We start from the raw sequence: 25115 nt of genomic DNA on the forward strand, positions 1-25115 counted from the left end.
TCTGCCTCCAGCCCGTCGCCCAGCTTGCCATTTCCCATTTACCAATCTAGCCCTGTTCATCACTTGACTTGAACTTAACTTAATCTCAACTTGGATCAAACAGGACTCTCAAATCTCAGGACTCCTAACCATATATCCACACTGACAGTAAGATTTGTCACCATTTTAAGATAGGTAATTATTGGATGTCTCATTTGCTGGATTACGTTTTTGTTGGTATCAATTTTGATTGAATTCAAGTCTCGTGGAGTTATTAAGCTTTCAATTTGATCCTAGCTTGACCTTAAATTAAATTGCTGTGTCTAGCTCACAACCAATCCGCATGCAAATACAGCTTGATTGTTTTAACTGAAGTAATCATCATCATCATCATCTTTATTTTGCTAGGCATGTTCGCTTTGTCTTCGCTCGAGATGTATGCTAAATGTTCTTAGACATGGATCAACTACGACAAAGATTAATATGCATTCTAAACCATTTGCAAGGTTGATTGGATGCTACCAACAACAATTGGATGAAATTATGGTGGCTAATGAATCACAACCCTGCATATGGATTGGAGTTGTATATTTTCTGGATAGAATTTTGAGAAAACAGCTTACAATTTGCTTTTAAATATATTTTAACTTTATTTTTGGTGAATGATATTCGTGTATAAATATATTTATAGGAATTAAAAAAAATATTCAAAACTTGAACAGAAAGGTCAATCGAAAAATTTGCTGATACAATCCAGTGTCAGAGAACGACAATGTTAAACCATTTAATTCATTTAACTTATTTCAAATTATTGTAGATCAATTTAAATTATCTATTTAATAAATTGGTCAAGTTCAAATAGATAGGATGAGTCCTGATTGATAGATTTTTAATTTATCTTGTATGGAATCCGATCGTCCAATCCAATTACCACCCGGTCGAGTCCGGTTGAAGTATTCTCTGTTCTTTTTTAATTATGAACTTTATAATCCTCGGTTGGTAAATATCCTGGCTTTTGTTAGGGCTGTTAACGGGCCGAGCTGCTTGGACTCGGCTCGGGCTCGGCTTGTTAGTCAAATGAGCCCGAGCCCAAGCTCAAAATGAGGCCCGTTTAAATTCGAGCCCGAGCCCGAGCTCGAGCCCAAACGAGCTCGTGACTTAACATTGCCCACCCACGAATCTTTGGTGTAGAGGAGGCTAAGGGCAAAGCTTTTGGGGTGGTAGCGGCAATGTAGCTAGAGGGCGGCGGTGAAGAAGCCCTCTCTATCCCCAATCCTTCTCCTATGCTGCTGTTCCTTTCCCCAATCCTTCTCCCACCACAAACCCCAAACCCTACTCCCCTTCCCCACTCTCCCCCATGGCCTCATACCTCTTGTTGACCCCCTAATGGATTTTGATGAATACAAAACACTAGAGTATAATTTCCTTTATCTTAACAATTTATTTGAGGATTTCAGGTGTTTAATTAAGAATATTGTTAAGAAATGTCTAGGCAAGTTTCCATATTTTTCAAGGATTTATTGAAGAATTTTTGAGATGAAGAAAACAGATCAGGGACAGCCGAGACGTCTCCGGTTTGTCCCAGAGACGTCTCTGGCACGAACAGAAAGAATTGACACGTCTGGAGACGTCCCCGGCACCTGGCGAGGCGTCTCGCAGGGTCGGAGTCGACTCCCGACTTTGCGGAGTCGACTCTCTCAGAGGCGGCAGAAAGACCAATTTCAAGGGATGCGCGCAAGTCGTCTCCGAAGGACGCGGAGTCGTCCCCACGCATAAAAAGCAAACTTTCCGAGACGTCCCCAGAAAGCGCGGAGTCGACTCTCTCAGGGGATTCCAGAGGACTTGTTTTTCGGTGATAAAACTACGGAGTTGTCCCCGACGTCGCGGAGTCGTACCCATGCAAAAAGCGCAAACATCCCGAGACGTCCCCGTAAAGTACCGAGCCGACTCTCTCAGAAAAACAGAAAAACAAGCATTCAAGCTGCTCTTCTTCAGAGACATCCCCGTAAAGCGCCGAGTCGACTCCAAACAACGTCAAAAGAAATTTTATACAGCCGAGACGTCTCGCGTTCAAGCGGAGACGTCTCCGGAGCGCCTGGGACGCGACTGACACACTTTTGCAGGTTTGTTTGAATTTCAAACGTTCATATTTTTGTATCTAACGGATCTATTGCTTTTTGGGCTATAAAAGGGAGCTTTTAAGTACCTTCCAACAACTTCTCACCAACCAAACACAAGATCATTCAAGAGAGAAGAAAGAGAAAGAGGTTCAAGGGAGTTAGTGCTTTCAAGAGGAGAAATCAAGTGCATTTAAGCTTTCTCATCTGATTTCGTGCTCAACTACTCACTCCCACTCGGCATTCAAAGCTCACATTCAATCCAACGCGATCCACATCGGAAGAACCACCATTACCCACGCTTCCAACGGCAAAAAGGGTTCTTCCGGGTTTTGTTATTTCTCATTGATATATTTGCCTTCTTAAGAGCTTTCAAATCTTTGTGAAACACTCGTTTATTGTGCTTGTTCCAGTCAAGGGACTTGGAACAAGGGAGATGATGGGCTCGACTAGGCCATGGCGAGATCGGGTGCGTACAGCTTGGGCTATGCATCTTCCTGAACCAAATCTGTATCAAATATGCATTTTATTTCTGATTTACGATAACCTATACGAAACAAAAGTATAATATTAACTCGACGAAATTATCATCATCTGTTAACAATAAGACTAATTTAAGTGGTATGTAGATCGCACTTTTGTGCTCTCATCAATGGTCTAATTAGAGTTAATTGATCAAATCTAATTAAGTAGTAACTAGATTAGGTCAAGAAAACTCTAGGTTAAATACAATAGTTGTAGATTGATCAATTCCATGTCTTTGATTAGACAAAGATGGAACTTGATTTAGGCTCAGAGGTGTAGCCCGAGTCATTTGAGTAATCAAATCGAAATTGATTAACCAGTCGGTGTCTAAGGTAAGTTTGGCAGTTTTGACCGGTGGTTTTTAATTGGGAGCTACTCGCACTGATTCGTCTTTGTCGAGTTAATGGCATATCCCTTCCACCGATCTCACTTACCTGGCCGACATGGTCAATCACATTTTGATTGGATCACTTAATGATTCGAGTTAGCCCATGCCTTAAGAAAAATCAGTATGACTGATTTAGGTGTCTCCTTAACTGGTTTGAGTCTAATCTGATTTGGTGAAGTCAGTGGGAGAAATTAGACTAACCGGATCTTCTCATCTATCCTAATTATGAAATCCTCTAAAATTATTAGGTCCTTAAAATGAAATGGTTATGGAGATAACTAGGTCATAGCCTCCCATTAAGTTGAGTGATAATGGGTCCAATGTTTTGATAATTATTGGAGGCGCCACACGCCTGGTACTTATCAAGCATTGGAATTGTCATTCAATATATGATGAGTTAAGTGTACCTTCAATAGGCGGTCAGGTGAGCCGAGCCACACTCGGACTTGGTCGTCTATTAATTGATTAGACTTAACCCTATCATTTAATGGTTGGACCTGACTAGGGTATTCGGTGGAGGCGCCACACGCCTGTCGGAAAACCTAGGGCAAAATTATCACTAGAAGTTGTTTGGTGAAGCAATTGGTTAAGAACCTACCAATAGGTGCATATGGGTTGGCCGAGCCACACTCGGGCCTATATGAGATCTATTGGGTTCTAGTGCCCACTAAAGAATTAGGAGTAATTTTTCGAATTAGAGGTAGAGGCTACCAATTTGTATAAAATAGTGAGAATATCTTTAGACTAAAGTCCAAGTCTACTGTGTTTAGTCAATTCATATACTAATAGCCAAATTTTCTTTTTATGCAGAAATGGCCACTAATTTATCACTTCGCTCATTGTTGGACAATGACAAGTTGACTGGTCCAAATTTCAATAATTGGCATAGAAAACTGAAAATAGTGCTAGAGCATGAGAGGATCCTTTATGTGATAACGGATCAAGCACCTGAGCAGCCCGCTGCTAATGCATCAAGATCGGCCAGAGACACTTATCAGAAGTGGCTCAGTGACCGGATCACTGTTCAATGCATCATGTTGGCAGCAATGAGTGATGAGTTTAGTACGCGTTTTGAGAATACGCAGCCGGAAGATATCATTCAAGTGTTGAATGAATCATTCGGCGTTCCTGACGATGTTGAGAGGCACAAAACTAGTTGTGCCATCTTCAGCGCCCGAATGAAAGATGGGACCTCGGTAACTGATCATGTACTGTACATGATTGAGTTGATCGAGCGTCTAAGCTCTCTTGGCTTTCCCCTTCATGATCAATTGGGGAAGGATGCCATACTAAACTCATTGCCTGGATCATACCGTCCTTTTCTCACTCATTTTCGTATGACGAAACCTGTAGTGAATTATCACCAATTGTTGGGGTTACTACAGACGTTTGAGAATGATCACCAACTTCTTAAGAAGACGGTGAATTTAGTGGGAGGTTCATCCAAGGGTCGCTCCTTTAAGAAAGGGAAAAAGAAAAATAAAATCCAAAAGAAACAGGTGCACCATGCTCAGCCTAGTCAGAAAAAGAATAAAAAGGCTGATCAGAGCAAGGCGGAGTGCTTCTTCTGCAAGAAGCAAGGACATTGGAAGAGGAACTATCCTCTTTACATTGCATCCCTCGATCCGAACCGGCCTAAGAAAAGTGGGCAATCAGTTGCCAATCAAGGTACTTATATGATAACACCTTGCAATTTTTCTATTTGTGATAATTCGACCTGGGTATTGGATACCGGTAGTCCTTTTAATATTTGCAATTCGTTGCAGGGGCTACAAGTCAGTAAGAGGTTTGAAGAAGGAGAAAGGTTCCTGAATGTTGGAGATGGAAGACCAGTTCCAGTTCTAGCTTTAGAAATTCTTAAACTTGAATTCAGCTCTCATGTAAATGTCCTTAGTGATTGTCACTATTGTCCAAGTTTTCTATTGAATATCATTTCTGTAGGCCTTTTGGCCAAAAATAGTTATGAAATATCAATAAAAAAGGATTATTGCAATGTCAGTTGGAATGGTGTTATTGTAATGAATGGAATTCTGAGTAATGGCATTTACATTTTGTCACAGCCTGTTCATGTAATGTATAAATCCAATAAGCGCCCTAGAATAGATAATGTCACGGATGTCTACCTTTGGCATCATAGGCTAGGTCATATTAACAAGAATAGGATGAACAGGTTAAGTAAAGAGGGAATCCTTGATGTTAATGATTGTGAATCATTGACAACCTGTGAATCATGTCTTCTTGGTAAAATGACCAAATCACCTTTTACCGAAAAAGGTGAACGAGCCAGTGATTTATTGACCCTTGTACATTCTGATGTATGTGGGCCAATGAGCACAGATGCTAGAGGTGGGTATTCATATTTCATTACGTTTACAGACGACCTTTCTAGGTATGGTTATGTCTATTTAATGAGACATAAATCTGAATCATTTGAAATGTTCAAATTATATCGTAATAAAGTAGAAAAACAAACTGGAAAGAGTATTAAAACTCTTCAATCAGATCGAGGAGGTGAATACCTCTCCAGTGAATTTTTGACATATCTAGGAGAAAATGGGATTCTCTCCCAATGGACTCCTCCTGGTACACCACAATATAATGGTGTGTCAGAAAGGAGAAATTGAACTCTGTTAGACATGGTTCGATCCATGATGGGGTTTGCTAATCTGCCCATATCCTTTTGGGGATATGCTCTTGAGTCAGCCTGCTATATTATAAATAAGGTTCCAAGTAAGTCTGTAAATAAAACACCACATGAGATGTGGACTGGACGTAAGCCGATGCTCTCTCACCTTAGGATTTGGGGGTGTCCGGCGTACGTCAAACGTTTGAAGACAGACAAACTTGAACCCAAGTCTGACAAATGTTTCTTTGTTGGTTACCCTAAAGAAACTAAAGGATATTACTTCTACTTTGCTGAAGAACAAAAGTTGTTCGTAAGCAATAGAGCAATTTTCTTAGAAAAGGAATTCCTTGGTGAAGGAACAAATAGCTCTAATGTTGAGCTTAGAGAAGTTCAACATGTAGAAGATCCGACACCATCTACTGAACCAGTTGAGTCGGATTTGATTAGATCAGATCCAGAACCCATATTAGATGCACCATTAAGGCGATCGGGTAGAGTACCACGTCAGCCGGACAGATACTACGGTTTCTTGGTCCGGGATGGGGATCCTATCGAACTTGATGAAAATGATGAGGATCCGATCACATATATGGATGCAATGCAGAGGTATGACTCTGATAAATGGCTTGGAGCCATGCAATCCGAAATGGAATCCATGAAGGTCAATGATGTTTGGACATTAGTTGACCCACCCGAAGGAATTAAATCCATAGGGTGTAAGTGGATATTCAAAAGGAAACAGGGCGCAGACGGAAAGGTAGAGACCTATAAAGTCCGTTTGGTTGCCAAGGGTTATCGTCAACGTTATGGTATTGACTATGACGAGACGTTTTCTCCTGTGGCAATGCTCAAGTCCATTCGGATTGTGCTTGCGATAGCAGCACATTTAGACTATGAAATCTGGCAAATGGATGTAAAGACCGCATTTCTAAATGGAGATTTAGAAGAGGAAGTGTATATGATACAACCTAAAGGTTTTACATCTGCAGATGAGTCTAAAGTGTGCAAGCTTCAAAAATCCATTTATGGATTAAAGCAAGCTTCACGGAGTTGGAATATACGTTTTGATAAGGTAATCAAAACATATGGCTTCATTAAGAATGAAGAGGAACCTTGCATTTATAAATGGGCAAATGGTTCAGTTATTATATTCCTTATTTTGTATGTGGATGACATTCTTTTAATCGGGAATGACATTCCTGCATTACAAGGAATAAAGGTTTGGCTATCATCTCAATTTGCCATGAAGGATTTGGGAGAAGCATCTTACATCCTAGGGATGAAGATCTATAGAGATAGATCTAGAAGATTGCTTGGATTATCCCAATCCACATACATTGATACTATACTGAAGAGGTTCAGTATGATTAATTCCAAGAAAGGCTATCTTCCGATGGGCCATGAAATTAACCTCTCTAAAAGGGATTGTCCGACAACCCCTCAAGAAAGAGAGTGTTGCCCAGATAGACAACCCAAGAGGGGGGGTGAATTGGGTTTTAAAATAATTTTAACTATTAAAGCGTTTGTGGGTGACTAATTAATGCTTTTTACAAGATGATTAATTAGTTGCTGTGATGTGTATGAAATGAGAGTAATGGTAAGAGACAAGCAATCACAAACACAAAGCTTTTATTGTGGTTCGGAGCTAACCCTTGCTCCTACGTCCTCTCTCCAAGTCTCTCTTGGGAATTCACTATAACCCCTTGGATTACAGCCGGTTGTTTTCCAAGCTCACAACCAAACTTGTTGTTTTACGAGCTCACAACGAACTCGGTCGGTTTTCCCAGGCTCACCGACTAGAACCAACCCCGATTGTTTTTCCGGGATCACAATCGAACCCTTACACGTTGGTTTTACACTCGGCTCACCGACCAACCTCAATACTCTTGATTCAATGCCCCGATTGAACCAAGCAAAGACAAAGGTGTAGATAAAAGAGACAAACAGAAAAATACAGCTTCTCAAAAGCAGATAAATGGCAATATGAACAATAACGAAGTTAAGAGCCCTCAAACGCTTTTAAGTTGGAGAAGAGGAAGGGCTTCTTGAACTTCGGGTCTCCTCTTGAATGTGTAGTCGACTTGAATGCAGGAGGAGCTTCTTTAATTGCTGGAAAGATGTAGGTGGATGCAGTAAATGCAGATCTTCCCTTTTTCTCGTTGAAGAACAAGTTGCAGAGTTGAATGCTTAAATACTTGGAGTGGAATGGTTGTTCTCTGCCTTGCTACAGTCCTCTGTGGCTATTTAAACCAACCCCCATGGAAACTAGCCGTTAGAGAGCTTTTTCTGCCCGTTCTGCACACTCTGTACAGTCTGACAATGTGTTCGTTGGTGGGTTGGAGTCGACTCGCGCGATCAGGAGTCGACTCGTCTGTAGCGGGAGTCGACTCATACTCTTCCGGAGTCGACTCTGCAACTGTTCCAGATTTGAATTAAAGTTGCCTTCGCGACTGGGAGTCGACTCGTCTTGACCCAGAGTCGACTCGCCAACTTCTGGAGCTGACTTGGCTTTCTCGGAGTCGGCTCATCCCATGAAGTCCGTGGACGTATTTTTGAATTTGGTCCACTCGAATCGACTCGACTGTCCTGGGAGTCGACTCGGCGCTCAGAGCCCGAACTCCCTATCTTCTGTCTTTTGGCTCGTCCAGTCTTGGAGTCGACTCGAGCTTCCTCGGAGTCGACTCGGCTCTCATTTTCCGAAACTTGGTCTTCTGCCCTTTTGATGTGAAGCTGCCTTGGAGTCGACTCTAGCTGTCTGGGAGTCGACTCGAATCTCAGAGGCAGTAACTTGGTCTTCTGTCTTCTTTGTGGTCGCGGAGTCTCGGAGTCGACTCGCGTAATGCGGGAGTCGACTCGAATCTCAGAGTCCAGAATCTGCCCTCTGACTTTTTCTTTGTGTACTGCTGAGAGTCGACTCTTGCTGTCTTTGGAGTCGACCTGCCAACCATCGGAGTCGACTCGCGTTCCACTGGAGTCGACTCGAATCTCAGACCCGAAAACTGCTCTCTGACTTTTTCTTTGTATTCCTCTTGGAGTCGACTCTTACTACCCTGGAGTCGACTCGGTGAACATCGGAGTCGACTCGCACACTTCGGGAGTCGACTCGTTGACAGGTTCTGAGTTGAAGTTTTCTGTTCGTCTGTCTGTTCTCAGTCGGAGTCGACTCGTACTGATCCGGAGTCGACTCGAGCTCGTGCCAGTGAACTTGATACGCTTGGAGTCGACTCGTGATACTCTGGAGTCGACTCGAGTCTCAGACTTTGGTTCAAGCTGACTTCTTAACTTATCCAAAAATTATGAACCAAGTCTTGAGACACTTAGACAAGATTTTCACTGAAACACTTAATTGAATTCATTAGTAAACAAGAAATATACTCAAATGCTTTGAGCTCATCAAAATCAAATAGGATTTTAATCAATCACTCCACAATCTCCCCCTTTTTGATGATGACAAAACATTGAGTATATGTAAAGTGAATTGCACAATAAACAGTGAAATAAGATCCAAAAATGAATTCAAATGTCTGGTAGTTCAATTTATCCAAGCTTGAAAGGAGTGAAACAATAAATTTCGGAGTTAAAGCTCCCCCTTTCATTTGGAATTATATAAGCCTTCATCTCATGCAATCAATTGTTTGGCTTATATATATTTAATGATTTAGCTTTCTTAAAAATTCAGATTCTCCCCCTCAACATATGCATTCTACTTTATTTTGATTCTTTGAATTTCCTTTTAATGCTTTGAAGTTTTTGAACTGAAATTTTGGTTTTTAGAGGGAAAATCTGTCAATTTGTTCTTGAGTAGGATTCAGCTAATCTCCGAATATCCCTTGAATAGATTCTGGAGATTACTCCATTAGGAGCCCCAAAAGAAAGATAATGAGCCTCGAGGTACCGAATCCACTTAGAACAAATTTGTGTGTTTTAAGAGTTTATCTTTTTATTGATTTCCATTGATTCCTTTTACATATTTTATACATATTTTTCCTTTTACATATTTTATACATATTTCTCCTTTTACATATTTTATACATATTTCTCTCCCTTTTACATATTTTATACATATTTCTCCCCCTTTTTGTCATCATATCAAAAAGGAGGTAAACAGAACACACAATCAAACATAGATCAAAAGGCACATTATTGAAGAAAAATGCGGCTACTCATTGTATTAATTTGTATGTAAGTACATTTCAGAATACAATAAGTAACGTAAAGCAATACATGTCAAAGCAAAATACAAAAAGTAGCTACGGTCTTCTCGAGGATGTAGGTCCTCCTCTCGAGGATGTATCTCCTCCTCTCGAGGATGTGACTCCTCCTCTCGAGGATGTGGCTCCTCCTCTCGAGGATGTATCTCCTCGAGGCATGCGCTCCACGAGTGATTGGACCGCATTGGTCACGTTCTCTAGCTGGCGAATGATGGCCTGGATGGCCCTGCTCTGTGTCATATCCAGCTCGAGTACTGACTTCTGCAGTCCGTCCAGCTTGTCGATGAGCACATTCAACAAGCGCTCGGCCCCTGCGGTGGTGGTGGACATGTCACGGCCGATGTCATCCCGCATCCGTCGAGTGGTGCTCGTGACCTCACTCATGCTGTGGAACTGGGCCTGTATCAAGGTCCTCATGTTGTATATCTCTTGCCGCACCTCAGCCGTCATGTCTGTCACGGCTGTCAGGAAAGGGACCAATGCGGAAGATGTGGGCGCAGGAGAGGGAGTAGGCACCGAACCTCGGAGCTCCCGAAGCAACTCATCCCTCAGATCTCGGACTATCTCCTGCCGCAGCTCCCGGAGCTGCTCAGACGAGATCCGGACCTCCATAGGCTGAGTGGGTGGAGCTGAGGAGGAGGGTCCGACGGAGGTGGTAGGAGCAGAAGTGGATGGAAAGTCTGGTACGTCGGGAAAGTCAGAATCGGGCTCAGGGCTGGGGGAAGGTCTGGTGGTCTGTGTGGTGAGGGAAGACTTCCTAACCCAGATCCCCTCTCTCTTCCGAAATCCCATCCTGTGTAGGGTCCCTGCACGCGTGCGATCAGTCCATCGCAATGCGCGAAAGGGTTCCCCCTCAGGAATGGAAATCTCGTACTTCCTAAACAGAAGAGTGAATAGCATTCCGTATGGGAGGGTGAGCCTAGGTCTATCTAGGGGCTCACACAGATACCTATAGATGAGTTTGGGGAAGTTGATTGGAGTGTCCTGAAGAATATAAAACATCAGAGCTAGGTCTCTCTCATTTACAAAATCAAATCTCCCTGTCTTAGGGAAGATAGACCTAGACAATATACTCAAGAGGATCCGCACCTCAATCGGTAGTGAGCTAGCGGATACCTCGTCTAGAGGTGACTGAGGTGGATGCCCTAGAACGGCCGTAAGGGCCTCAACCCTGTCCTCAGGGTGTGTGGGAGCCACCCCTACTTGTGGAAGGTGGAGGATGTGGGCAATGAGATCCTCCGTAACGAACAGAGGGACACCGGCTACTGTGCCCTCGATACCCCCATCTCTTCGATGGACGGTACCGTAAAACTCTCTAACAAGGCCAGGGTAAGTGGGGAGGTCTAATGTAAGGAAAAACTCTAAGCCCTGGACCCTAAGCCTATCACCTATGGTGAACCCTTCCCGGGAGAGATAGTCGAAGTCGACATATCTCCCGGTGGTGACGGCCTTCCCGGCTAATGGCCTCGCGGGAACCGCCCTAGGCGGGGAACGAGCCGGAGGTTGTGGCCTCGCGGGATCGTGCCGAGCCTTGGAGCGCCGCTCGGGACGGGCCTCGGGTTGGGACCTCTTCCGGACTACGGTCTTACGCGGCATAATGACCTAAAATGGGAGGAAAACTTAATGAGCGGTGAAGAACCGACGGAAAAGTCTTGGGGACGACCGGGGACGACCTAGAAAGGGAGGAAAACCCTAAGGGACGGTGAAAGGTCGACGGAAAAGGGCTTGGAGACAATCGGGGACGACCTAGGAGTCGGCTCTAGGGCTTGTGAACAGTGGCGGCTGAGAAAGAAAGTGTTTTCGAAACGACAAAGCTAGGGTTAAAAAGTCGGATCCCGACTGCGAGTCGACTCCACTGAGTCGCGAGTCGACTCGACCTCGAGTCGACTCCAGAATATGCGCGAGTCGACTCTTCTTATGCGCCTGTAGACCTCGAGTCGACTCCCGACTATATGCGAGTCGACTCTCCCTCTGCTGCCATCTTTGCGAGTCGACTCCCGCAAATGCGCGAGTCGACTCCCCCTTAGGAGCCGACTCTGAAACTTACTCGAGTCGTCTCTAACTTTGGCACGCACCTAAAAATCATGCTATGTTCTTGCCGAATGAGGGAAAATCACTAAATTATGATCTGATTTGATGAACATTGAAAAGAAACTCTATTTTAACCACAATCTAATCATCAAAATCAACGAATCTAGTGGAAACTACCACTAGGATGGATCAATCACTCCTAATCCCCTCCTAAGCACACTAAACCTCTCTTCACTTAGGGGTTTTGTAAAAATGTCTGCTAATTGATCATCAGTACAAACAAATTGGAGTGTCACATCACCATTCAATACATGATCTCTTATGAAGTGATGTCTTATCTCAATATGTTTAGTTCTTGAATGCTGAATTGGATTTTTAGTTAGATTAATGGCACTTGTATTATCACAATTAATGGGAATTTTATCTTGTTTAATGCCATAATCTTTTAGTTGTTGTTTAATCCACAAGATTTGAGCACAACAACTCTCGGCTGCAACATATTCAGCTTCAGCAGTAGATAATGCAACCGAGTTTTGTTTCTTGCTAAACCATGAGATAAGGTTTTCTCCTAGAAATTGACACGACCCGCTGGTACTTTTTCTATCAAGCTTACATCCAGCGAAGTCTGAATCTGTGTATCCTATTAAGTTTAGGCTAGATTCTTTAGAGTACCATAGCCCTATATTCTTAGTTTCTATTAAATATTTAAAAATTCTCTTAACTGCAACTAGATGTGATTCTTTAGGATTAGCCTGATATCTAGCACACATGCAAACACTAAACATAATATCAGGTCTACTTGCAGTAAGATACAATAAGGATCCTATCATACCTCGATACAGTTTCTGATCTACAGATTTACCTGATTCATCTTGGTCTAATTTGCATGATGAACTCATGGGGGTGCTGATTGATTTGTTTCCCTCCATATCAAACTTCTTGAGCATCTCCTTGATATATTTGGCTTGATTGATGAAGATGCCTCCTTCAGATTGTTTGATTTGGAGTCCAAGGAAGTAAGTCAGCTCTCCCATCATGCTCATCTCAAATTCACTCTGCATCAAGTTAGCAAATTCTTCGCAGAGACGATTGTTAGTAGCACCGAAAATAATATCATCAACATAAATCTGTACTAACAGCATATCTTGGTTTTTCTTTTTCAGAAATAGAGTTGTATCTACATTACCCCTAGAGAACTCATGTTCTAATAGGAATTTGCTAAGTCTCTCATACCATGCTCTAGGTGCTTGTTTCAAACCATAAAGTGCTTTGTTCAATTTATAAACATGATTAGGGTATTGATGATTTTCAAAACCAGGAGGTTGTTCTACATATACCTCCTCACTAATATACCCATTTAAAAATGCACTTTTTACATCCATTTGAAATAGTTTGAAGTCCTTAGAGCATGCATATGCTAATAATAATCTAATAGCCTCAAGTCTAGCTACAGGAGCAAAGGTTTCATCAAAATCTATACCTTCTTCTTGATTATACCCCTTTGCTACTAGTCTAGCCTTATTCCTTATTACGATTCCATTTTCATCTAGTTTATTTTTATAAATCCATTTTGTACCTATAATTGAATATTCAGAAGGTCTCTCAACTAGATTCCACACTTTGTTTCTAGTAAATTGGTTTAATTCTTCTTGCATTGCATTTATCCAATTTACATCATTTTCGGCTTCTTCTATATGTTTGGGCTCAAAGTGTGAGACAAAAGCTAAATGGTTATTTAAATTCCTAAGGGATGCTCTAGTCCTAACCGGTTGAGATGGGTCATCTAGAATTAGTTCCTTAGGATGCCCGTGAGCATACCTCCAAGCTTTAGTTAGCCCATGATCCACAATAGCCTCTTGGCTTGATGATGCTCCTTCAATCAATTTTTGATTATCATCTTGTAATGTCATTTCATCTATCTTTTCTTCAAGAATTTCAGCATCATCATCAAAGTTAACTTTCTTACTAGAGGAGATGTCACTAGAATCATCAAATACAATATGTATAGATTCTTCTATAACTAGGGTTCTTTTATTAAAGACTCTATAGGCTTTACTAGTTGTAGAGTAACCTAAGAATATGCCCTCATCAGATTTAGAGTCAAATTTACCTAGATTATCTTTCCCATTATTATGAACAAAACACCTACATCCAAAAACATGAAAGTAGTTTACCTTTGGTTTTCTGTTTTTCCAAAGTTCATAAGGTGTTTTCTTTATAATGGGTCTTAATAAAACTCTATTTAATATATGACAAGAAGTATTAATGGCTTCTCTCCAAAAGTACTTAGGGAGGTTACTTTCACATAACATAGTTCTAGCCATTTCCTCTAGAGTTCTATTTTTCCTCTCCACAACTCCATTTTGTTGTGGTGTCCTAGGTGCAGAAAAATTATGAGTTATTCCCTTTTTACTACAAAACTCATTGAATAATTGATTTTCAAATTCGGTACCATGGTCACTTCTAATGGCTATTACTGAAGTATCTCTAGCATTGGTTACTTCCTTATGAAACTTTTTAAATACTGAAAAAGCTTGATCTTTATGTGCTAAGAACATAACCCAAGTGTACCTAGAATAATCATCTACAATAACTAGACCATATTTATTTCCACCTAGGCTTGTTGTTCTAGTTGGTTCGAATAGGTCCATGTGTAATAATTCTAGAGGTCTAGAGGTAGAGACACATTTTATGGATTTAAATGAGTTCCTAGATTGTTTGCCAAATTGACATGCTTCACATATTTTGTTCTTTTCAAATTTTAATTTTGGCAAACCTATCACGGAATCTCTTTTAACTAGTTTAGTTATTGTGTCCATGCTTGCATGACCTAACTTACGGTGCCATAACCAACTAGCATCATTATCTTTAGTTTCATTAACAACTAAACATTGGTTATGTTTTGCAAGATCTTCAAGGTCTACAACATATACATTTCCACGTCTAATTCCTTTAAAGACTAAACTATTGTCATTAGGGTTTGTTATAATGCATAGTGATGGTTTAAACATAACATCATACCCTTTATCACATAATTGACTAATGCTTAACAAGTTATGCTTAAGACCATCAACATATCTAACATTATCAATAAAAGTAGAAGGGATGATTTGAACTTTACCAATACCAATGATGTGACCTTGGTTGTTGTCTCCAAAAGTCACAGCACCTCCCTTCTTAGCTTCAAGGGTGAAAAATTGATCCTTATCACCCGTCATGTGTCTTGAGCAGCCACTATCCAAATACCAGCAGTTTTTGTTGACCTTGGCTGCAAGACACTCCTACACAAGCAAATCATGTCATCTTAGGTACCCAAGTTTTCTTGGGTCCTTCATGGTTAGTCAAGTTGGTTCCTTTTGGAACCCATACCCTTTTAATTTTCCTTTTTGTTTTACCTTTCCTAAAATTACACACATTTGCTTTATGACCTATAGTTCCACAACAAAAGCAGGTTATTTTCTTAGTTTTACTTTTCCCAGCTTTAACAAAAAAGTTACTAAGAAGTTTTTGTTTATTTCTTGGTTGATATCCTAAACCCGCTTTATTAAATACTGCTCGTTGACTATTTAGTATCATATTCAATTTTTCTGAGCTATATGTAAATTTTTCAACTAAGGGTTTGTATTTGTTAAGTTCTTTGGTTAGTGTTTGATTTTCTGCCTTTAGATCATTTAGTTCTTTTGTGAGATCCTTGTTTAAGATTTGTTTATGGTTTTTAAGTTCTGAGAGTTCCTTAGTTAGTTTTTCATTATCCTTAGTTAAGGTATTAGTCTTTTGAGTTAAAAGTTGGTTGCTTGTCTTAAGATCTATATTTTCTTTGGTGATTAAACCCTTATCCTTAACTAATGAATCATACTTACGGATATAAGTTTGGTTAGTTACTTTTAATTCTCTGTTTTTAACATTTATAGCCTTATATTCAATCATTAGTTCATTAAAGGCATCGTAAAGCTCATCAAAAGTAAAATCTAAAGGCGATTCGAGCGTTACCTCATTTCCATTGGCCATGAAGCAGAAATTGGCCTTTTCCTCTTGTTCCTCATCCGATGAAGAGGATGATGAGTCTGAGTCGGATAGTGTCGTGACAAGAGCCTTCTTCTTCTTGTACTTGCTCCCCTTCTTCAGTAAAGGGCACTCAGCTCTTATGTAACCCGGCTTCTTGCACTCGTAACACCCAATCCCCTCATTTTCCCTTTCCTTACCTTTGTCCTTGCGGTAGGAATTTGAGGGGCCTCTCCTTTGATGATAGGACTTCTTGTGGTTGATGAATTTTCTGAATTTGCGCACAAGAAGTGCCTCACCATCATCATCCTCATGTTCTTCTTCTTCACTGCTGCTACTGCAAGATAAGTCCTTGTTAGATGAAGTAGATTTTAGAGCTATTACCTTTTTCTTATGGGAGGACTCTTCCTCGTTGTGTTGTTTCATGGTTAGCTCGTGCGTCATTAAGGATCCAAGAAGCTCCTCAAGTGGTAATTTGTTCAGGTCCTTGGCTTCTTGGATTGCGGTCACTTTAGCTTCCCATGACCTTGGTAGACACCGAAGGATTTTCCTGACAAGCTCACTGTTAGTATAGTTCTTGCCAAGGCTTTTTAGGCCATTGACAATGTCAGTAAACCTAGTAAACATGCATGTAATTGTTTCATTAGAATCCATTTTAAATAGTTTATATTTATGAACCAAAATATTTATTTTGGATTCTTTGACTTGATTCGTGCCCTCATGGGTCACTTCAAGTCTGTCCCAAATCTCTTTTGCAGAATTGCAAGTAGAGACCCTATTAAATTCATTTCTATCTAGCACAATAAAGCACATTCATAGCTTTAGAGTTTAGTTGTGCCTTCCTCATGTCATGTTTATCCCAATCCTTTTCTAGTTTGGGTACCGTGACACCCTCTACATATATGGATGGGATGTATGGCCCATTTACTACAATGGTCCACATCTCATAGTCTTGGGCTTGGATGAATATTCTCATCCTAGCCTTCCAATATGAGTAGTCGGATCCATTAAAGAATGGGGGTCTTTGGGTGGACTGACCCTCAATGTGGGAAGATCCAAATGGGGTTGTCATTTTGATCTTTTACTCTTGGGTGGAAGAGTTTAGGCTCTGATACCACTTGTTGCCCAGATAGACAACCCAAGAGGGGGGGTGAATTGGGTTTTAAAATAATTTTAACTATTAAAGCGTTTGTGGGTGACTAATTAATGCTTTTTACAAGATGATTAATTAGTTGCTGTGATGTGTATGAAATGAGAGTAATGGTAAGAGACAAGCAATCACAAATACAAAGCTTTTATAGTGGTTCGGAGCTAACCCTTGCTCCTACGTCCACTCCCCAAGTCTCTCTTGGGAATTCACTATAACCCCTTGGATTACAGCCGGTTGTTTTCCAAGCTCACAACCAAACTTGTTGTTTTACGAGCTCACAACGAACTCGGTCGGTTTTCCCAGGCTCACCGACTAGAACCAACCCCGATTGTTTTTTCGGGATCACAATCGAACCCTTACACGTTGGTTTTACACTCGGCTCACCGACCAACCTCAATATTCTTGATTCAATGCCCCGATTGAACCAAGCAAAGACAAAGGTGTAGATAAAAGAGACAAACAGAAAAATACAGCTTCTCAAAAGCAGATAAATGGCAATATGAACAATAACGAAGTTAAGAGCCCTCAAACGCTTTTAAGTTGGAGAAGAGGAAGGGCTTCTTGAACTTCGGGTCTCCTCTTGAATGTGTAGTCGACTTGAATGCAGGAGGAGCTTCTTTAATTGCTGGGAAGATGTAGGTGGATGCAGTAAATGCAGATCTTTCCTTTTTCTCGTTGAAGAACAAGTTGCAGAGTTGAATGCTTGAATACTTGGAGTGGAATGGTTGTTCTCTGCCTTGCTACAGTCCTCTGTGGCTATTTAAACCAACCCCCACGGAAACTAGCCGTTAGAGAGCTTTTTCTGCCCGTTCTGCACACTCTGTACAGTCTGACAATGTGTCCGTTGGTGGGTTGGAGTCGACTCGCGCGATCAGGAGTCGACTCGTCTGTAGCGGGAGTCGACTCATACTCTTCCAGAGTCGACTCTGCAACTGTTCCAGATTTGAATTAAAGTTGCCTTCGCGACTGGGAGTCGACTCGTCTTGACCCAGAGTCGACTCGCCAACTTCTGGAGCTGACTTGGCTTTCTCGGAGTCGGCTCATCCCATGAAGTCCGTGGACGTATTTTTGAATTTGGTCCACTCGAGTCGACTCGACTGTCCTGGGAGTCGACTCGGCGCTCAGAGCCCGAACTCCCTATCTTCTATCTTTTGGCTCGTCCAGTCTTGGAGTCGACTCGAGCTTCCTCGGAGTCGACTCGGCTCTCAGTTTCTGAAACTTGGTCTTCTGCCCTTTTGATGTGAAGCTACCTTGGAGTCGACTCTAGCTGTCTGGGAGTCGACTCGAATCTCAGAGGCAGTAACTTGGTCTTCTGTCTTCTTTATGGTCGCGGAGTCTCGGAGTCGACTCGCGTAATGCGGGAGTCGACTCGAATCTCAGAGTCCAGAATCTGCCCTCTGACTTTTTCTTTGTGTACTGCTGAGAGTCGACTCTTGCTGTCTTTGGAGTCGACCTGCCAACCATCGGAGTCGACTCGCGTTCCACTGGAGTCGACTCGAATCTCAGAAAACTGCTCTCTGACTTTTTCTTTGTATTCCTCTTGGAGTTGACTCTTACTACCCTGGAGTCGACTCGATGAACATCGGAGTCGACTCGCACACTTCGGGAGTCGACTCATTGACAGGTTCTGAGTTGAAGCTTTCTGTTCGTCTGTCTGTTCTCAGTCGGAGTCGACTCGTACTGATCCGGAGTCGACTCGAGCTCGTGCCAGTGAACTTGATACGCTTGGAGTCGACTCGTGATACTCTGGAGTCGACTCGAGTCTCGGACTTTGGTTCAAGCTAACTTCTTAACTTATCCAAAAATTATGAACCAAGTCTTGAGACACTTAGACAAGATTTTCACTGAAACACTTAATTGAATTCATTAGTAAACAAGAAATATACTCAAATGCTTTGAGCTCATCAAAATCAAATAGGGTTTTAATCAATCACTCCACAGAGAGAGTATGGATAGAATTCCATATGCTTCGGCAGTGGGATCTATAATGTATGCCATGACATGTACTAGACCAGACGTGGCATACTCACTAGGAGTAGTGAGCAGATACCAGTCTGATCCAGGTAGCAACCACTGGAAGGTTGTAAAAACCATCCTTAAGTATTTGAGAAATACTAAAGATCAGTGGCTTGTCTATGGTGATTCTGACTTAAAACTTGAGGGATATACTGATTCAAGTTTTCAGTCAGATCAAGATGATAGCAAGAGCGTGTCAGGATATATCTTCACTCTTAAGGGTGGGGCCATCTGCTGGAAGAGTTCCAAGCAGCATACAGTGGCAGATTCTACATGTGAAGCAGAATATATCGCAGCATCTGATGCCGCCAAGGAAGCTGTATGGTTGCGGAAGTTCATCACCGAGCTTGGAGTGACACCCTCCATTGATGGTCCAGTGCCTGTATTTTGTGACAATACTGGGGCCATAGCTCAAGCAAGAGAACCCAAAGCACATCAGCGGACCAAGCATATTCTACGTCGCTACCACCTGGTTCGAGAGATCATCGATCGAGATGATATTGATCTTCAGAAGATTGACACAAAAGAAAATCTGGCTGACCCATTTACCAAAGTCCTCAGCATCAAAGAGTTCGACGAACACAAGTCGAAGATGGGTATTAGATACTGTGCCGATTGGCATTAGGCTAAGTGGGAGTTGTTGGAATTTGTATCCTAAATGTCAATCGTCAGCATATTGATGATTGAATTTTGTAAATGAATTGACAAATTAATAAAGTGTTATTTGGCATTATTCATCATTTCATCTTCAAATGAACTCTTATATGATGAAGTCCTTAGGACTTATGTTATGATAAAGGAGGATTTATCTTTGAGTCCTTAAACTTGTTTGCGACGAAATGATATGTTGTTACTAGGACGACAACATTATCGAGATTAGGTCGTTGTGTGACATATACGTTGGTTGTCCTCTTAACCAAGGAGTGTGGAGACACTGGTATGCCACACAAGTGAAGTGTAGAAGTACATTTCACTAAATGTGACCAATTCCGGAACGCTCTACTGTCGAGAGATGTTCCGAGTGGATATGGGTATAAGTTTGGCCCTCTGACCTGAGACCGCAACCTGTGACTAGCAAGCAACTCACTGTACTTTGGTACCGGACTACCTGAATTTCTAATTCAGTGACGGAAGGTCACTGGGTGCAGTCAAGTACTTGCGTAGTCAGTTGTGAGTCAAGATGGAATTGACCCCTTCTGAAAACAGGAGATAATGTCTTGTGATTAATTTAGCAAAACCTTGGCCAGGGTAATCCCAGTGAGGAGTCACGGGATATCTAAAGTTAATCACATAATGGATGTACTAATTATAGGGTTGACAGTGAGCTCTAAGTCATCCTGGCATTAGGAGTCAAAGGGATTGAATTATACAGTAACCATAGTTCAGGGTTCCAGAATATTTGCTTCGCATATATTCGACCTATCCGGACGTCGGGTACCATTGCTAGATGGTCACATCGATTAGTGTAGAAAATTGTTCCTATACTACCGGCTTAGGTTCGAACCTATGAGATCACACGCATAGAAGATTCCTGATTGATCAAGAAAGCTGATGAATGATTAAGAATCATTCAGGGATAATTTGGTCAATTTGATTGGCAAATTATCTTATAAAATAATTAAAGTAATTATTGAAGGATTAATTAGTAATTAAATTACTAATAAAATCAATTTGATTGAGTAATTGTGCTAAGGATGAGCCAAATTGAATTGGATTCAAGTTTGGGCTCAATCAGGGTTTTGACCTGATTGGATTAGGTCAGAACCAAAAAGGACTTAAGCTGATCAAATTAATTTTAAATTAATTTGTTCTTAATTGGGGATTGACCTAATTGAATTAGGTCCAACACAAAGTAATAATTCAATTTGATTGAGTTTGCATGAGCCAAAATTGAATTGGATTCAATTTGAGCTCAATCAGGGTCTGACCTGATTAGATTGGGTTCAACCAACTTGCTTTGTTTTAATTCGGATTTGACCAAATTTGATTAGGTGCAACCCAAGGGGATTAGGCTCAGATGATGTGGCAATTATTGGTGACATGGAATTGGATTTCATGAATTTTAAATAAACCAAAATTATTGCATGGCACATGGACCCATTGCTTGACACATGGCGACATTGTTTGTTATTTGAATTTAAATTCAAACATTAAGCAATGTGTTAAATGATTTTAATCACTCAAACCATCAGCCAAGGTGGCGTCTGAGTTTTTGAATGGATTAAATTCGAATTTCAAGAGGTGATTTCGAAATTATGAAGTGTTTTACCTTGCCGCATGGATTTCAAATTCCTTCCCTCTTGCACATGTGTTTAAAATTTGAATTTAAATCAGATTTGGTTGAGATCTGATTTGGGTTGTTCCTATTCCTTTGCATGTGCCAACTAAAAGAGGTTTTCTGAAAATAAATTTTGAATTTTGAATGAAAATTCGGAGGCCATTAAAAGGGGTCAAACATAGGCACCAAAAACACATCCATTGCAGCCTTCTTCCTCACCCGCCTCCTCCTCCTCTTCTTCTCCATTTTAGATAGGGTTTTCAGGGTGAATATCTAGAAGATTCAAGATCAGATCTGAGTCCTCTACTTTCCTTACAAACCTCATCTCTATCTGCTTCAAGACGATTGATCAAGAGTTGATTGAATCCCGGCGGGCAGATTTCAGCTTTCAAGTGTTCTGCAGCTGCTAGCACTGTTGCGGAAGAAAATCCTTCAGGACTTCGCGTGTACTTCTCGTAGAGGCCATTCGTGTGCGTGGCTGCGAAGTCAAGAATCAGATTCACAACTTTCATCCATCATAAAAGGTATTAATCTAGCATTAATCATTTATTATGGTGTCAAGGTCTAGGTCCAATTCTCCGAGGTTTTACCCTCTTTTGGGGCTCCTCACGGAGATATCTCCAGAATCCATTCGATGGATATTCGGAGATTAATTGGAATAGAGTTCTTAAGTTTCAGATCTGATAGTTAATCATGCATAAAAGTTTTAGCATAATTGTTTAAACGATTCCGGCATAATCCTATATGTTCTTAATGTGCTGATTTCTAGATTTGATCTTGTAAGCATGCATGAATTAAATTGTTTGATTCGGTTTTTCCGCTGCATTTTAAAACTTAAAAAGAACTACGTATGGCTTGATCCCCCTTGTGAAGGGGTACGTAGGCAACCCGATCAGGTTCAGCCATGGTTTTCAAAAAAAAAAAAAAAAATCAGCATGCTAAACACCGAAGAACCTAGGATTCACTTTCACCGACCTCACATCCCCAAAGGGAGATTGCCCTAAACCTACTTTTAGGAAGAGAGGACTGCGGCCCTCTTGACATAGTTAACTCCCAAGACCTCAATGCCGAAATGAGATTGCTTTTGAGCATAGTTAACCGGGTCTTGTTTCCAAAAACAGGTCGCTTCGATTTCGTTTCAGAGCGAGACTTAGCTATTATGCACCATATCTTGCTAGGGATTCTCCTAAACCTACCTAGGCTCATGTTGAACTACATCTCCATATGTCATAGGTATTCCAGATTTAGCATACCATATGGGATGATTTTTACCCTACTGTTCAAACATTTTAAGGTTCCAATTCCAGAAAATGAGCCGGCAAAACCTTTAAGAAATACTGACTACTACAATGAGAGCACATTACATAGGATGGAGTTTCACAAGAAAAACGGGTCTTGGGTTAAGGCCCCTAAAAGAAAATCCCAAACCATAGAGCCTGAGATCCCACATCAGGAGCCTGACCACCTCTCACCTCCACATAGTCCCATGGCTTTTCCTGATGTACCTTCCAGCTCGGCTGGACCATCCACCTCAGTGCCTCCTCCTCCAGTCAGTGGGCCATTCACTCTATCAGATGAGCAGATGCACACCCTAGCATCTGTGATATGCCAGCAGATGAGGGAAGAGATGAGATCAATAGTCTCTGCTGAGTTGGCTCCCATCCGTACCTCACATGAAGCACTTCTACAAGAATTGAAGGAAATCAAAGTTCAGATAGAAGCTACAGCATCAGAATTGGTTCATGTGGGAACAAGTCAAACTTTAAGATCAATTGAGATACAGGCTGACTTGAAGAACATATCAGATGGTCTTCAAGAGTTGACGAGCCCTGGAGGCAATGTGGGCACTGTGGTTGCCCAACTTAGAGGAAAAATTGAAAGGGCAAGTCTTGAGTTTGAAGCACTAGTGGCAGCCTTCCATCAATCTCAGGGAGATCAGTTTAGAACTCTACTGGATTCAATAAATGGATTTATAGAGGCAGCTGCTAGGGCTATTGAGCAACGTCGCCGGTGAAGGACATTTTGTAGACATCTAGGGTTCATCTTTTTGTAAAACCCTAGGCTTATTTGAAACTTCTTTTGTATTAGCAATCAATACTTGTAATGGTTTCCTTTTCAAACTTGTAATGACTTCAAATGATTGCAATGATATATGAATTTCATACACTTCCTTTTGAAACTTTGTGTATGTTTCTAATTCTGTAGTATCAAACTTTGTGTATGCTGCTAATTCTGTGATGTGCCATAAAATTATCATAACATACTTTAAGTGTTCAAATTTGACACTATCCTGCCAACTTATCAATGCATATGAAACAGGGGGAGCACAACTTGTGATAACTGCTTTCAAAAAGTCTGAAATGAATTCCAAACCAAAGGGGGAGTAAAATGAATGCTGAATTCATGGATGGCAATAACTTGGAAATCATTGATTGCTTTATCATAATATGAATGCTGAATTCTAATAAGAATTGCGTTTTAGGTACTTAAGGAAAATTTGTCCCCTTCATTGTTGATGACAAAAAGGGGGAGTAGAACCTAGAACCAATATATGGAAACCAATATATGGAAACCAATATATGGATATATGGAATGCAAAATACAAAATTTACACTCATACTTAAAAGTTGAATTAGAAAAGATAAAATTGAAGAATATTGGCTTTAAGATAATTGCCCTTCTGGAAAAGAAAGGGGGAGTCAAAAAGTATTTAGCTTTCAATTGTCTTTAGCATCAATATTTCATCAATTTACATTTTAACTTGATTCAAATTCAGTTGATATGCTAAAATTGCTCAAGAGCTACTAAGATCAATACTTATGCATAAGGATAGAACTGAAAGTTGACTATTTTGAATTATGCACACTGTATCTAGCTCTAACCAAAACACAACACTTGTACATCTGATCAAATACTGTGTATATGTTTAAATTTCGAATTTTGCATATACTCAGTGTTTTGTCATCATCAAAAAGGGGGAGATTGTTGACCCCCTAATGGATTTTGATAAATACAAAACACTAGAGTATAATTCCCTTTATCTTAACAATTTATTTGAGGATTTTAGGTGTTTAATTAAGAATATTGTTAAGAAATGTCTAGGCAAGTTTCCATATTTTTCAAGGATTTATTGAAGAATTTTTGAGATGAAGAAAACAGATCAGGGACAGCCGAGACGTCTCCGGTTTGTCCCAGAGACGTCTCTGGCACGAACAGGAAGAATTGGCACGTCTGGAGACGTCCCCGGCACCTGGCGAGGCGTCTCGCAGGGTCGGAGTCGACTCCCGACTTTGCGGAGTCGACTCTCTCAGAGGCGGCAGAAAGACCAATTTCAAGGGATGCGCGCAAGTCGTCTCCGAAGGACGCGGAGTCGTCCCCACGCATAAAAAGCAAACTTCCCGAGACGTCCCCAGAAAGCGCGGAGTCGACTCTCTCAGGAAATTCCAGAGGACTTGTTTTTCGGTGATAAAACTACGGAGTCGTCCCCGACGTCGCGGAGTCGTCCCCATGCAAAAAGCGCAAACATCCCGAGACGTCCCCGTAAAGTACCGAGCCGACTCTCTCAGAAAAACAGAAAAACAAGCATTCAAGCTGCTCTTCTTCAGAGACGTCCCCGTAAAGCGCCGAGTCGACTCCAAACAACGTCAAAAGAAATTTTATACAGCCGAGACGTCTCGCGTTCAAGCGGAGACGTCTCCGGAGCGCCTGGGACGCGACTGACACACTTTTGCAGGTTTGTTTACATTTCAAACGTTCATATTTTTGTGTCTAATGGATCTATTGCTTTTTGGG

The sequence above is a fragment of the Phoenix dactylifera genome, chromosome 13 (assembly GCF_051530095.1).
Source record: "Phoenix dactylifera cultivar Ajwa chromosome 13, Ajwa_hap1_PhDact_Kaust_v1.1, whole genome shotgun sequence".
Classification (NCBI taxonomy): domain Eukaryota; kingdom Viridiplantae; phylum Streptophyta; class Magnoliopsida; order Arecales; family Arecaceae; genus Phoenix; species Phoenix dactylifera.